The sequence below is a fragment of the Manis javanica genome, chromosome 1 (genome assembly GCF_040802235.1).
Source record: "Manis javanica isolate MJ-LG chromosome 1, MJ_LKY, whole genome shotgun sequence".
Lineage (NCBI taxonomy): Eukaryota > Metazoa > Chordata > Mammalia > Pholidota > Manidae > Manis > Manis javanica.
In genome coordinates this window covers 729862-747086 of record NC_133156.1, presented here as the reverse complement: position 1 = coordinate 747086, position 17225 = coordinate 729862, and the positions used below count along the sequence as shown (strand labels likewise).

The 17225-nt window shown below is 39.4% G+C and overlaps 1 pseudogene; it reads right to left on the bottom strand.

Annotated features, from left to right (window-relative positions):
- Positions 1-16937, bottom strand: part of LOC140845487 (relaxin receptor 2-like) — a 43875-nt pseudogene extending 26938 nt beyond the window's left edge.
- Between the last annotated feature and the right edge of the window lie 288 nt (positions 16938-17225).

The following is a 17225-nucleotide window of genomic DNA, read 5'->3' as shown; positions in this document are numbered from 1 at the left end:
TATGATTCAATGATTTCTCCAGCATATGTTTCATTGTTTCCTATGGGAACCCTTTTCTCTTATAAAACTGCCCTTTTCTCTCTTGTCACAATATCCTTTGAGGGTTTCTGATTATGTTTTTCATTCTCCCTGCTGAAGATGCTCCTCACCTTTGCTTTAGTCCTGTGGGTTAGTTGTACACATCATTCCTTCAACAAATAATCATTGATCCTCATGTGTGTTTGACATATGCAACATTGAGGGGTGGTGGTACATGGTACTGGGAGAAATCTAGGACCATCCAACTCAGAAGGAGGTGGTCAGTGGGGGTGGTTCTTCAAAATTCAAGGTTTAATGGGAAGGGTTCATAAAAATGGAATCGTAGTCCAAATAATGATCTAAGTCATGTTCAAAATCAAGAGAGTAAAGAATACTGTGGGAAATGGAAATATATTTCTAGTTATACTTTATAAATAAGAAAATGTTAAGGAAATGACCAAGCCTAGGGTATGGGAACTGTTTTATAATATGATGAAATAATATATAAATATAAATGCTCAACTCCTACATTATTCCTGTCATCTCAGTCCAAGAGATAATCTCAGGATGGCAATGAATAGAGAGAATACAGGGTCAGGGCAGTTCAAGCCCAGACAGTAGAGTACATTCATCAAAATGAGTTAAAGCCCTGTGGCTTGGGCAATTTCTCCTAGAAATTGAGAAACACCAAAAATGAAAACACTGAATCATGACCAATTACTGAGGAATCTAGAAAGGAGAAGATCAGCTGGAAAATTAAAGATGGAAAGCATAGTTTTCATTTTTCAAAAATGGAAAAAGTAGATTTCACAAGCTATGGCTGGATGAGCTTGACATTTGTTTAAGGAGAGATCATAGAGCAGGCTCATAGGACACCGCTCTGTGAGCGCCTCAAAGAGGGAGAGAACAGGGCATGTCAGATCCTCCTGACCTTCTTCTCTGAAAGACTGATCAACAGAAATGCTCAGTATAATGTCAACCAGACACTGATCATGTGTTTTCATGATGTGTTTATGGATGAAACAGAAGACAATACTTATTGTCTGAAGGATGATGATCACAGGCCCTGGAAAGGTGACTTGGCCACATCCTCTCTGGTATTTCACACCAGATCTTGGGTAAAGATGGGTCATCTTATTTTCAGATGACAGAGTTTCTGGGAGGATAGTGAGTAGGTGGAGTTTTGCTACCTTGGTTACTTGAGCTGTTGTAATGCAGAATTTGGAAGAAAAGGTAATGTTTAAGGACAGGAGATACCAGGGCTGGGCTGAGCCCAGGGGTTGGAGAAGAGTGGCAGGAGCTGCTGGGAGGCGTGAGGGGAGCGGCCGTAAGGAAGGGTTGCCAGGCTTATGAGCGGCTCTACGAGCTTCTAGTAACACTTGTGAAGAACTTGAGTCATTCTCAAAGCAGAGTTTGATTCCTGGACATTTTCCTTGATGGTTAACAATATTCTGAGACTGGACCGTGTGGATAAGCTTCCAAAGGATCATGATCGGAGGTCTGGCTTTGAGGCCAAGCTCTGCTATTCATCAGCTGGCTGACTCCGGGCAAACAACCTCTCTTTCCCGAGTATGTTTCCTCATCCTGAAAGGGACCTTCATGATTTCTGCCTCACCTTGTGGATTTTGAGGATCAGATAAGAATTCCAAATCTTGGAACCCTTTGTAAACGTTAAAAAGTGACATATGAATATAAGGCATTGCACCTTGCATGGCATAGACACTTAGTGAATATTCATTGATGACAGTCTCCTAGTCTCTTTCTCTGAGGCTCTAGGAGAATCAAATTGCCTAGAAAGCATCAAATAGCACCTTGCATCAGGAGAATCCTTGCTGGATGATACTCCGGTTATGATGTGGTACCTAAGTTCTCTCAAAGCAGACTTAAATATTTATATGGAGAAGTTTCCAGCTGATTCAGGCAGTTAAGGTTAATCCCTACTCTTTTTAACTAGGAAAAACTGGGGCCTGAATTAGCAAAATTAGTGATTCCATATTCTTCCATTGAGTGGAATAGCAGATACTATGAGAGATAAATACAGACGTAGCACAAGGCTTTGGGTCAGAGGTCTGGGAAAGCACTTGGCCTGAGAAGTCTAATTTTAATGCTCCTTTGCTTGATCCTCAATTGATTCTTCTGCCCCCCGAAAAGATGGTTTTCCCCAAATTAGAAGGAAAAACATGTATACAAGTGGGGGGTGGTCTGTGTGTTGAAGAGCAGTATGTGTTGGTAGAAGATTCAATTAGATGTTAGAACAATTTCTTTCCATCTCTATGTTTCTGGTTATTGTGAAATAAATGCTGCATTAGGCATCCGAAGACAGGCTCTAATTCCAGCTTTTCCACTAACTAGTTCTGGATCTTAGGTAACTCATTTAACCATTGCAGACTTTAATTACCTCATGAATAATGAAAAGATTTAATTAGAGATTCATAAACTTCTATGACTCCAGGTAATAGAATTTCAACAGGTGCTCTAAACTGTGAATCTTTTCCCTTTTTTCTGCTAGTGCTCTTTTTTTTGTCCTCCCTTGAGTGTAAGTGAGGCAGTGCAAGGACAATATTGATTCACAGAATGAGTATGTGGTGATCCTAAGAATTCCCAGTAAGATTAAAAGCAGTGTGTTCTCTAGAGGAATCTGGAAACCCAGAGCTAATGCACAGCTACTCCTGTGTGACAATGACAGTGTGACCACATTTCCAGGATGGAGAAGAAGGTCCTGACTGCAGATGAAATTCACACAGGCTATAGTCAAACCCAGGCATGGTTATCTATGTTCACATAAAATTCTACCTCACTAATGGACCTACGTCAATGACTCCCTTTCTTGTACTGGGGATTCTGGACCTGGATTCTTTCTTGTACTGGGGATTCTGGACCTGGATTCATGAACAGCACACAGCTGTCGGTGGGATCTGAAACCAGACATGTTTGTCCAGTATCAGCAAAGGATCAGACTTTTTTCATTCCTGGTTTTGACATATTCCACATTTCTAAAAACTCTTCCTCTGTGCTGAATGTTGATGGATAAAATAAGCTGATGGCCCTGCCAAGGGGCCTTACAGCGTAACTTGGCTAATTTTTAAGTCTACTCTAATGACCATCTTGGCAAGTATAGAAACTTGATCTCTCCATTAACCCAGAGTGACTGGGCATAGAGGCACTGATACACAGTAGTCAAACTCATGAAAGTTTGAATAATCTCATTTTCTTTACTCAAATGGGAACTATCTTATTCCACAAATAAAAATGTTTCCCAAATATGTTAGTATGAGTAATTTGGAAAGTTAATGTAGTTATCATAAAGTTGTTTGGTGAGCTGGCAATCAAAGCAAGGACTCTCTATCAAGAGACAGTTACGTAAATTGTGACAATTAGCAGTCCATCCCTGTCCCCCCATAGAGGCTGTCTCTAGGTCATATACCTCCGACCCTGGCTTGCTTTCTAGGATGATATTGGCAACATTTTGACACTTTGTTCATTACTGATTACCATTTTTTCACTGCTGACTGCAACCAATTTATTAACATTTTATTTCCCCCGATATACTCTTATCCCTGATTTCACTCACATTGTGTTTTTGCTCCTATTGGGAGACAGCCTGTAGCCTGTCATGTGTTTTAAATGATCTGATCATTCTTGCCTATGCTAACATTTTTCGTTGAAGTTAAAAAGTGCATCTAATGTCTCTGAATCTGCAATGTCATTTTCCAAATATCTTGGAGAAATGCATTTAACTATGTGTTTTCTTATTAAAATGCCTGTTCTCAACTCTTAACTCTATAAAAGTAGTTTAAATCAAAATTAGCTCAGCTATGTTATGAAATGTAAAGGTACTACTTTTCAATGCTTTCTTTTCTAATCTTCACTATATTTAGAAAAATTAATTTAATGATAAAGGTAATCAACATTGTATTTCACTTTACTTTAGGATCAAAAACATCTTAAACAAAACATCGCAAGGATTTCCCCCTAAAAAACACTATTAATAGCTACTTACATCTTTTTAAGTTCTGTGTATTTGATTAAACTTTATCTGGAAGACTGAATTTTTTTTCTTAAGAGACCTAAAATAACATGTAAATCAGACTTCATTATGGTTGTTATGACCAACCAAACTCTTCCTTAGAAACTGTGCTTGAGAAGAAAATATCTGGTGATGTTCCAAGCTACTTAACACACACTTGAAAAAAACAAAGTAACTTAAAACTTCATCATGGCAGAAGAAAAAGCTTAGGAAGCACAATTAAAGCAGTTTGCAAACATTTGACAAGTCTAGTCAGCTAGTTAATAGTCTGGAATGTCTACAGTGATTTAACTTTTTTACTCTACTTAACAAAACCAAAAAGTCCACAAATCCTAACCAACTCACGCATGCCCAAATTATGACACAACTGAAATTCCTGAGGCTCTCAAAAGGTTTTTTCACAGCACAGAAAAACTCACAGGATGATGACATAGCTAGTTTCATAGCTCTTATATCTCTGCAGTCTTGGCCACCATTAAAAATGAGATCCACTATGTGAGTATTCTTCCTTTTTGAGTTTTCTTTTTAGTTGTACAGATCTGGCATTTTCCTAATAGTACATACATCAGAAAGCAATTAAAAATAAGAACTCCGGACATCTGTGAACTAAAGCATAACCTGGCTAATTCAACATAGAGTGTTGAATATGTTTTTTTCCCTGGAGAAGGACTGGAATTCTCTGATGGCTGGTGGTCTTAAAAGCAGGTGCTGTTATTTTGCCAATATACAAGTAGCATAAAACAGAACAAAGACACATTGGATCAGGTTACATGGCTTTCATATGACTTTAGGGGCAAATAGCATGAGGATTTGACATCTACTCACAGTAATGTGGCATTGCTGGAAGTCAGGGGCACGAACTTTAAGCCAGCATCCATGCATTCCAGCTCAGTTTCTTTGCAGTCACAGCGCTGTGGAAACTGGTCTAGAACTAGGGGCAAAAAGAGTGAGATTTCACTAGGGCAAAAATACTTTGCTTTAATTATGACTTTGTCTCTAAGAACTGATGTTGTTCTCTTTGCATTGAATGTATATGACATTTATGTCTTGTTAAAAGGACTAACTCAGCCCTATGCTAAAAACAAGTCAGAATCCTTTCCTAGTCAAATATAGACTGATGTGGTGTTCATCTCAGTTCTAGCTTCCAGGGGTCACTTCATAGGCATATAATAAGTGATTAGAAAGAAGCCACAGAAAAATTTAAATATCAGAAAAGTATCTAGTAAAGTAATATTAAGTTTTCCTCAATGAAAAATGTTACTATAATTGCATGTATCTCTATGGTATAATCTTTAAACTTGAATGGGTATAATTGAGGCAATTTGATTTAATTGAATGGCACAAAGAGCTTGCTCAATAAATACTGTTAATTTAAATTCAGTTCAGTTCTTTTCCCATTTTCAAACCTCTTAGAGCTGTGAGAAGTTGCAGGTTTTTACAATAGACACCATTGCGCCTTATTAAAATAAAAAGTCAGATACCCTGTCATTTTGGTTCTTGTTTTTCCTGGCTAGGAAGTTAAAGTAGGTCGTACAAGTTGTAGAGAAGCTGTAAAGTTGAGAAAAACTTAGATCCAGCTATATGAAGCATTCAGAAGAAAGAAGAAGGTTTCAGAATTTACTCTGAAGAAACTTACATAATTATAGAAATAATGGCATATAAAGGTGTGAAGAATCTGTGGAGAAACCAGGCCAAGTCACTCCATGGGACAGTCACTTTGTGTGGATGTGTTTGTGTTTGTGTGTATGTGTGTGTGTTTGGCAGAGAGAATTACCAGGCTATACTAATGGAGCATTTGATTTTGTCTCTGATTCTATGGGTATTTGTTTTGATGGCACTAAGAAAAATGAGAATTATTTTCAAATTTTAACTTTTTAAATTTGTTGAAATCTGATTATAAGTTCTCTCAAGTTGCTCTGCTTCTTCTAGATCACTTTTAAACTTTATTTTAAAAATTAACTTCACTGAATTTTAGTAAATTCAACACACTTATTTTGAATGCCTGCTCAATTCAAAAGATGCATTTTAGCATACAAAGTTTTGGGAAATAGTCAATGTTGTTTATAGGTTTATGCTAGGTAGCTCAGCTTCCTAAAGATAAGTTCAAAATGTTTACTTTAACATATATTGGCATTGAAAATAGTGGTTATTAGATTAAAACCTTGAGGTTGCAGACTTCTATTTACCGATAAATAGATGTTCTCTAGGGGCAAAATTGTCCCAGGGAGAAAACCACCATCCTAACCCATTCTCTACAATTCTGGTGGAGGGATCATTTTCACATATATTTCTTATCCTGTGCTTCTCCTCCTCATTGAAAGAAAATAAGCACACGACTTGGGGGGCTGCCCACTGTGTACAGCAGTGACGGCCACATGGGACATGTGTAAGGCATCTGGGAGAGAATATTAGGACTTCCAGTTCTGTCTGTTTGTAATCTTCTTCATTTCTAAATTTATACATGATATACTTGTGAATAAGTCTATAATAAGGGGTAATTATAAACTGGTATTATAAAGTATGTAAGATATTGTCAATGCAGTATTTAATACATATATACATTATGTATGTAATCATATGTAATTACTAATGTGTATATAAAAACATATATGCACCTACATAACTATGTCTATATTCACAGTATACATATATAATACATGTATATACATAAACATATTTCTATCTCCAGCATCAAGGCCAATCTCCAAAGTGTGTACCCAGAGCCCCTTAGGGGCTGGCCCCTCTCTGGGTTCATGTCCTTCACCTCGTGCACTCAGAACCATTGCCACAGGCATGGGGAACCATGTTCTTTACCTTCCCATTCCAGCACTTTCCTGGCCTTGCTTTCCTGCTCATCCTGTTACCTCCTACCCTTCCCTCCATCTAAGGATTTCAAAGTCCATCTTATTGTCATCTTTTCTGTGGATCTTTCCCCACTCCCAGCAGGGCCATCATTTCTACCAGTGGGCGTCCACGTTGCCTGTGCAAACATCAATCTTCCAATTTAGCATTAATAGTGTATCCTTCCTGCCTCTGTAAGGACATGTCTTTCTTACTGCAATGTGAACTATGTATTTGTGGGTTGGGACCACATCTTACGATAGTCTCAGTGTCTGATGTAGGGGCCGGAAAGTAGTTAGTGCTCAATATCTTTATTGAAGGAAATAATTAGAGGGAATAAGATCTTTATTATTTGCCACAATCATTCAATGCCTATATATTCTTGCAATGATAGACTAATACATAAAATGATCATGAATTGAGAATGTCTTTTTCTTCTTTCTTTTCAGCCTATGGGCAAACAACAGATGAGTTGACCCTTGAAATACTCTGAACTGAAATTGAAATTCTAAAGGGAATTTATCACACTACCCATATAAATCCATAAGCCACAAACCATGTTGCTTGCAAAGCTGATAATGAGTCTTTGAACCAATACCACTTACAGCACTCCTGTGTTAATGTCACATTATTAGCATTTCCATGGACTGTGCCAAATATAGTTGCCCATCCACTTGTGTCTCCTGTGAAATAGTTATGAATATGTGTCAGTTATTCTATAAACCAAATATCAAACTACAAAGCAAAAGTATAAAAATTTGATAATGAAATCAATTAAAAATTTTAATTGAAGTATTAATAACATCAATGGTAAGGGACAAGGAGCTAGGTAAACATTTGGAGTTTTGCCCTTTTTCACAGTTATAAATATTTCAAATGTATTTATCTTGAAATATATAATGGAAATCAGTAATTATTTTACATACACGTATCCATCTTGGAAACTGTCACCTATTTCTATGCTGACATTTTAAATTATCTTAATTTTGAGGTCCTCAGAATAATACAATATAATCTGAATTCTGTTTTGTCAAATGCATAAGCATTACATATTACATTGATAGATGTAATGAGTTCTGATAAAAGTCATGTCTCCTGATCTTTTTAATTAAGCAAAAATGAAATTCCTTTTCATGAAGGCTATCCATTCCTGTTGAAAGAAATAATATTTTCTTAATTTGTCAGAAGATATGATTTTGCTTATTTGCCAAGGTTCTTTTCCTTTTTTTGCAATAAAATCATATTCATTTTAAAAAGGAGGCATCATTTGAAGTATATTTACTTTAGCATATGCTCTTAAAAAGGTATACACATCGCATGTATGAGAGCAAAGTCCACACAGACAGAAAAGTCCGTTTAAAATGTTGTCCACAGGTGCCTTTGAGCCCTGCGATCTTTAATTAATTTCTGTCTTATAATACTCTCAATGGTTTTTTAAATGATTCAATTTGATGCCTTTGTAGGAATTATCTAATTTGCATTCAGAATATCCTCATGAGGCAGATAAGCCTGCAGAATCTCTGATCCCCGTGCATGAGGAGGAAAGGCCAGGAGCTTGATTGACTTGCCCATGGGCATCCGGAGGGCTGCCCCCTATCACCGATTGAGAACCTGCGATGGACTTCATTGTTTTAGGCTCTGGGACAGCAAAACAAATCAGCCACAAATAAACTCTTCTCGAGGAACCCATGTCTAGTGAGATAAGTATGTGAAAAGACAAGAAGGTCCTTAGTACATCACAGCAAATACACTAGGATGCTGTGGCCACAGACCAGGTGCTCATCCTAGACTGATGGGGAGCTTCCAGGTCAGGGCACATGGCCAAGGCAGCCAGCCTCTCCATGAGGAGGGGACACCTGGTCAATGAATTCATTCTCAGGGTGGGATTAGGATATTCTTGCAACTGAACCATATTAGTAATCCTTAAGGAGGTAGCCACAGGAAGCCATTTAAAATCAAAATCTGGGGATCCAAGGAGATTTCAAAATACAACTTCAATTTTTATAAAATATTTTTAATTCTACAGTACTGTATTTTATACATGTTGTTCTGTATTTTATAATATATTTTATAATACTGTATTTCTGGTTTCAGCAACCTTTATGAAAATTCAGGTCATCACGACAAATCAATCAGGGATCAATTACTTGTGTTCCCTATAGAAGAGCAGATCCGCCCCGCTCTCGGGTGAGCATTACTGTTCCGTGTGCAGGTATCAGGCGGACTCACCGCAGTTGCCCTCGTCAGCCCCGTTCCCGCAGTCGTTCACGCCCTCGCAGTGGAAAGCGCGGGGCAGGCACTTGGTCAGATTCCCGCAGGGAAAATATCCTTTTGGGCACAAAGGAGTGACTGTACCGCCTTCAGTCAGTGCAAAATCTAAGGGAAAGGGGACCAAAATGTCATGTAATAGCATGAAAGTGCTAATATGGCTGAGCTCTTGTCATGATCCCCCATTCAGTTTACTTCCCCAGGAACACTCTGTGTTGAATCTGTCTCATGTTATTCTCAGTGCACAATTTCTTTGAAATTCTTAATTAGAACGTTCTACCCAATCACCATCATGAACCCAACACCAGCCGTACCAGCAATGGAGTCAAGGCCCATTTTGACTCCACTTGATGAAGGCAATAGTAAACAAAACCCAAGCTACTGTGCTACTTTTGTATGAAATCAAAGCTAGCAGAATCCAACAGAGGGATTTGCTTACTCATTAGTCCTTTACAAGGATTTGAGGTGACATATAATAATAGACGCATAGGCAAAAGGACGGCTGAAGCATGAATTAGGAGTGCAGAACTACCTCTGAATAAGGAGAGCTAATAGTAATAATATCTGACACTCTCTGAGTTTACCGTGTCCTTTGCATAATGGTTATCTCAGCTATTCCTTCATCCATGTCTGGGTGATACTGTCCTTTATGTTTCAGGAGTAAGGAGGTCGAATGCCATCACCCATCTGGAAAGTCACATATGGCTGGTTTAAATCACGCCCATCCCCAGTCCCAGAGACCCACTCTTAACCACTCTGCTCTGAGGACATCAACTGAGTCAGGAACCTACATTTCAAGAAGCATATGTCCCCTGTGAGTACGAACTGACAACAGTCTCTGTATTGAGAACGTAAGAGAAGACAAGAGTTGCACAACTGCTGGGTTGAATGAAGGAATGCGGTAAGGACATATAACTAGCACTGAGAACATGTCCTGCTCTGTGGATAGGATGACCAAAACATGTCAGACATTTAGACGTAAGAGACAGTCTTTCAATTTTGTAACAGTACTTTTCAGAAAATAAAGAGGTATGTTCTTTGTAAATATTAAAATTGTGGAAGTTACGTAGTTTTAAAAAAGGGGGACAAGGTGAAATGTCACAGAAGCTGATTTAAAGAGACTGTAGACTCAGGCATGGCTACAGGTCATTATGAGTAATTGAAGGAAGAGAGGGGTGTTTGCAAAGTTCCTAACCATGCCCCTGAATCATGGCCAGAAATTTCCTTGAGTCAATGGTAAGATGTTTGTTAATATACTGGAAAGATAGAGAACAAACCTTCGTGCAGCACCATCTTCTTTGTACTGGGCGTATCCTAATTATCTCACTTTAATCTTAATAGCAATTTTGTGTGGTTGGTGTTATTACTTCCATGAAAAGATGACAAAATGAAGCCTGAGACTATGACGGCACTTCTGACTCTGGTTCTTCAGGAAATGCCCTTGTTACATCTGGGTCCTTCAAGAAAATGCTGACGTGGAGTGGTCTGCTGCCCCACCCAGGCAGGCTACCAGGCTTTCCTCAAGATAGTGGAGCCTGATGGCCCTTGTTGGTTAGCAAATAATGCCCCTTATCACAAGGCAGGAATTTCATATAGGCACTAAAGACATGTCTGAGCTACATGTGCATGTTAAGCTTTTAGTGATTTCATTAGAGAGGAAGAGTAGTGATCTCATTACTTGAGCTTTAGACCTTGAGTCATAATGACCCTCAAAATCCCATAAATGCAAAGAAGGGGAGTCTGGCCCTCTCCGGGGGACAGTCAATGTGACAGTGACACTGTCCCCCAGAAGCTGATGCATCTGCTAGGCCTTTCCTAAGTGGGGATGTGGCCTATGCTTTCTATCCACTGGATTTTTGTTCTTACAAAAGCAAAAAACATTTTCTCTGCTTCTAAGGGAGTGACAGATGAATGATTTACTACCAGCAACTAGGCACTAGAGACCAGTCAGATGTGACTATTTTAGGGACCCTCAGCTGCACGCCTGTGGAGTTTGGCTTGTGAAGCCTATTCACCCAGCAAGAAGCATACTGAGTCTTAGATTTTTAAATCTCTTAATTTCTTTTGTGTAAAGATTTCTGTAGAGAGCAGAGTCATAAAAACTAGTAGTCCTTCTATGTTTGGGACATGAATGAATGAGAATCAATACATCTCAGTGCAACAGTTTTGGAATTTTTTAAAGAGAGTTACTCACAGCTAGAAATAAGTTTTGTATCACAAATAAGCAAGCTCGCACATGCACACCACTGAAAACAATTTCTCAAATACTCCTTGCCTTTTACTATGTGGGATGTGCTCTGATCATTGCTCTTCTGACTTACTCAGTTGAAAAGGACTCATAGGCCACTATGTTGATCTGTGACCCACTATTCAAAAATGTACCTTATTGAAGTGCTCTGGAAATTATCAGACCTGCCTGGATTAGAATTCGCTCTGCCACTCACTAGTGGTGTGACTTTGAGCAAGATACTTGATCTCTGAACTTTTGTTTTCTCATATTTAAAATAAAGTAATGATAAGATCTCCCATATGAGTATGTTTCAGGAGCTGGCCAAGCTAAGGCTTGTGAAGTACTGGAGACTGCCGGGCTCTCAGTTAACCTTGTCATACAGGCAATTTCAGCACAAGCTCAGAAAAGAGGACTTAAGGAAGGTGTGGTGCAGAGGGAGGCTTGCTGCGCCTTAGCATTGCACCATGTTTTGTGACCTCTATGAAAAAATAATAGGAGCTGTAATAAAGCTTCCTCTACTTCTCCACGTTTTTCTCTCTTAACTGCCCTAGGACATTACAGCTTCTGTTTTAAGCAGCCTCAACTCTCTTTTGAAAATTAATGGGGGTCTTTAATGATAAATAAGCAATGAAAATGTCCTCATGAACTTTTAATAATAATACTTTCTTAACGATCCAGAAAAATTGCTCAAACATTTGATCAAAGACAATTTTGCAATAGAAGGCTGAGGCCTTATAAGGAATTTTGAAGACAGTATTTTGTGTTCCCTTATGAGATTTACCATGAAGATAACCTTGAGTTCTTTGAGGGCTGGATCCAAGTAATGCCCATCTCCCAGCGACAGACTCACTTAGGGGGAAACAAACATTCAACTGTTACAGATGAGAGGGATCAAGATAGTTTCTTTTTCTGTGGAAAACCTGGGTCACACCTAGAAAGGATGCGTGAGGGAGGGGAGGAGGAAGACTGGCCATGCGCAGAGTTTGTCCATTGCGTTTCTCATAATTCCCCATTTCCACCTCAGAATATCTTCCTGAAGACATCTTAAGGTATAAATTTTATATGAATTGAAAGTAAATAAATAAAATCTATCCCCTACCCCTTGCCCTCTGCATCCTAAATCCCCATCCTGTAACTTAGGCCTGGGTACATGATGCTCAATAACTTTCTAAATTAATGAATGAATTAATGGATCCTTTCGGAATAAAAGAGGAATCAAAGGAAGAGGCCCTTACAAGATTTAAACCTCCCAAAGTTTCAGGCTTACATTTTTATTCCGATGACAAAATATTGTTTAGTCTTCTATTTACTCCATTTATCATTCTGTTCTGTCATACAATTTAAAAATAATTAAAAATCCCTGCTGTATTTGGCACATAATGAAAAAGAATCAATAGACATCTGTGAAGGGTATATTCGGCTATCTATTCTTCCTGCCATCTGTGGGAATGGAAAAAATGAGCTTTTATGGAAAGTTGGGGGTTATAAAAATCGAGGATGCCTACATTAAAGCTATGTTGATAGCTTCCGCAGCAATTTCTGTGGGGTCCCTGCCGAACATATAGCCGAGGGGAGGTGTGAGCACTGGAGAAAATCACTTAGGAATAGTCTCTCTTCTTCTCTCTTATGGTCAATATTCTGGACATGTCTGTGCAAAGGGACTTAAAATGACTCTTTGATAGCTTTTTGAAGCCTGCTGGGCTGCTGCCCAAGGACGTTTTTTTTTCCTGCCCACCAACACCTTCCTTGTGTTACTGGGAAACAATAGGTGAGAACGACCTTTTAGGTTCTCAGTTTAAGAATCCAAGGAGATGTACACGCCCTTCTTTGCTTTCTCTGATTCTCTTCCAGGGTTAGTCCTGCTTACAGCTGGCCAAAACCTTTACCCATCAGCCTGCTGTTCTGGCTGAGTCTCTCTCCACATTGAGGCCAGAGACGACGACCCCATGGTCCCAGGGATTTGGGGACCACAGAGGGTCCAGGCCACGGAGGCCATTTCCCAGAGCGCACCACTCCTAGCGGAGTTCGGTCCTGTTCAGATGCAGATGAAGCCTCTGCCACAGATGCAAGAGAGCCAGCCGCTCTTGAAAGAGCAGCACCAGGGGAACCGCTCATTTAGCGTCAAGAAAATGTTAACCGAATGCCCTCTAGGTGCTAGGTCAAGGGTCAGACAACATCCATTCCCACCTGGGACACAGGATCTCTAAGAGGGGCAGCCACACCATTCAGTGCAGCCCCCACGAGAAGCAAAGGCGATCCAGCTCATTCGAGTCCACCCACTGGAGACCCTCCCACTTTGCGGAAGTGTCTGAGCCTCACTGAAAGCCCACCGTGGTGGGGCAGATGATTCACTGTTTCTGTGAAGGAAACCAATAAAGTCTTGCTAAGAAAGCTTTTATGTGATGGTGAGTGGAGAGGAATTAGCCTCTTGTGTGTTGTTTCCTCAGCTTAGAAATCTTACACCTTTATTCTACTGTTTGCCCTGACAGGATTGCGTGGCCACATCAGTCAGTAAGTACAAGATCCAGACCCCATTTCATGCACACTTTTACCCCACCTCCTTCCCATTTCAAAGATGCCTGCCTTCGAGGAAGGTCACCGAGCCCCATTTCTGTCATGTTTTTCAGGACAAACCAAATGCCTGTCAATTTCCCTCAGGCTTCTTCTACTCACAGATTTTCTCAGAAAACTGTCATCCCACTCCCTCTTCAGATATTGTCTGATGTTTAGACAAACTGATTTATGGTAATGATACATACCTATGTGGAATAAAGTATGGGCTGGATACATGTTGACTGATAGTAGAAAACAGGTGAATTTCAAATTGTCAATATCATTCTCACCAGGGGTAGATTTCAGCCCCATGTCTCCCCTAGGCTGGTGCATTTATGTGGATCACACATAAATCCACATAAGGGCACAAGGAATGCTTGTCTCCCCAAAAGATCTCTATTACTGACCAGGAAACTGTATACACTTCACCTTGAGAGATGCTTTCTTTTAGCTGAAAGCTTGCCTTTTAGTCTTCAAACACCTGTCTTGTTCTGCTTGAGTCTGAGAGGCTATGTTCTTCCTACAAGCTGCCTGAGCACAATGAACTCAGAGAATGAACGCTGTGGCGTGTGAAGGTTAGGTGGATATGGGGAGGGTGTCTGTGCAGGGGACAGGGTGCAGCCTGATGGGAAACGTGGAGAGGACAGAAGGGGACAGTTGTGCTCTTTGCCTCTCCCTTTATCCCTCTCGGATTCGTTGACTGCCCCATCCCAAGGGACTTTCACTGGCTATTATTCCTCTTGGTGGTCATTCTCCCCAATTCGAGTCTCATTGGATTACAGATTTATGTGCATCCCAGACTTCGGTGGACCTGACACGGGCATGGGACCCCTTCACACTGGTGGACTAGTACTGAGCTTTGTAGACACTGCACAGTCTTGGCTGGAGTTCTGAAAGCATCTTTTCTGGTGGACCAAGGACACAGGTCTCCCCTTCTGCCCTCAGTGTAGCCTCTCCTCTGTGTTCTGCATTCCATCTAACTGCCTCTTCTCAGAATCTCTCTTCTGCTAATTATTTCCTTTACCTCTTACATTTTCAATATTCCTGTCTTTCCCCTTAAGGGATTTTCTGTTAACATTAATCTTATTCAATCTCCTCCAGTCCACCAACTAAACCAGCCAACCACTCAAGCAAGCAAGCAGCCAATCGACTCAAATCCTGGACAGAGGCACACATTTCTCCTTTCAAAAGTAAATTCCCCCAAAAAATCAGTCAAGTCAGTGTCTCCACGTCCTCACCACCCTTTTTCCTTCTGAAAAGCATTCTGTGTTGGCCCTGCTGCTCTGCTGTCATTCTTCACACCGGAAGCACTAATATCCTCTTTGTTACTAAATACAGTAAGCATTTCAGAGTTCTCTGCAGCGCTAACGCAGCCAACCGCAGTCACCAAGTAGAAATCCTTCTCTGCCCTGGCTTCGTGGTGTTGCACAGCCTTGCTTTACTTCCTCTTTCTCCATAGTCTCCAAAGGTTCCCTTATCACCACCCCTTTTCTCCGTAATGCTCTGGCTTCCTTTCCTTTGCCAGTTCTTTGAGGGTCACCGATACACAGATGAGGTCCGAGGTTTCTGACACCAATAGGATGAACTGAAGAAGTTAGAGGGACCTGAAAAAAGTTACTAATTTTTAGTTTTGAAAATAAGAACATTAAAAACCCCTGAGTGACTGTGTTTTATAATAATGGTTTGTTAGAAAAATAGTATTTTATTGTTAAAATGAGAGAGAACATACCCACAGAAGAAAAGACAATCCTTTGAAAGGAAGGCATTTAGCTTTGTGAAAACCTAATTTATTTAGGCTCATGGACTGGTAAAACTTACATTCCTGACAGCAGTGGCCTGGAACAGTGCTCTAATATGTGTGAGAAAATGGAATCTGGCAATGTTACCAGAATTCTCTGGGAAGGTTAGCTCTCTGTTGTATAACTCACAGATATTTTCTCCCAGTTTGTCACTTGTCTTTAACTCTGCTCATGACAGGGGCTCCAGAGAGAGAACTATCACATCCTGACTTTAAAATAACTATGCAAACTGAAAACAGAAGGTAATTTACTTGATTCAATTAAGGATATGTATAAAAACCTATAACAGAGTATACTCAATGGTGAATTTTTTATGGCTTTCCCTTTGAGACTAGGAACAGCACAGCAATATTCCCTATTACTACATTTCTTTAACATTGTGTGGAAGGGCTTAGCAAATTCAGTAAGGCAAGTAAATCAGTTGTATAATTATTGGAAGAGAAGAAATAAATCTGTCATTATTCATGACTGGTACAATTGTGAACATAAAAAATCTAGAATAATAAACTATTAGTGTTAATGAGTTTAGCAAGGTGTCCACAAAATCAATTTAATTTCTATATATCAGCAACGAACAATTAGAAAATGAAATGTTTAAAAAAATACCCTTTACTATCACATCAACTGTTTCATATATTTAGGAATAAAACTAACAAAAATCTGCAAGACATTTATGCAAAGTATATAAAATTATTAAGAGACATTAGAGACTTAAATGAATGGAGACTTACTATTTTAAAGATGTTAACACTTAAATTCATCTATAGGTTCAAAACAACAAAAATCCAGGAGTGTGCATGTATATGTGAGCAGAAATGGGTAAGTTGCTTCTGAAAGGCACATGGTAATGCAGGAGAGAAAGAGGCAGCCAAGTCAGCTTTGAAGAAAGAGAACACATTGAGAGAACTCATCTGTGTGTCAAGACTCACAGTGGTGCAATACTCTAAGCAGCACGATATCAGGGCAGACTGAAACCTAGATCAATGGAGCAGAACAGATAGCTCAGACACACACACATATGGACACTTGATTTATGACCTGGTGGCACCGCAGAGCACCGTTGAGTATGGTCACTTAGAGGTAGATTATGCTACATATTAAAGGTAAACCAAGGAAATTTCCAGAAGAGAATATAGGAGAAAGTCCTTATGACTTTGGGGTAGAGATTTTAAGAAAATACAAAAACAACAAACAAAAGCATCACTCATAAGAGAAAAGAGAGAGAAACTAGACTAAACTTAGGAAATGTTGAAAGATAAAATGTCACTATTAAGAAAGTATGAAAGTAAGCTGCAGAGGAGATGTTTCAAAAACTTTCAAAGTCTATAGTTAGAATACATCCTAATACTCTCTAATACATATGTATTCTATATTTATATTTATGCACATTTATATTATCTATATACATTATATATATGTATATATATATACACACATATATATTAGAGAGAGAGTAGTCCTACTTATTAATAAAGAAAAGATTAACAGT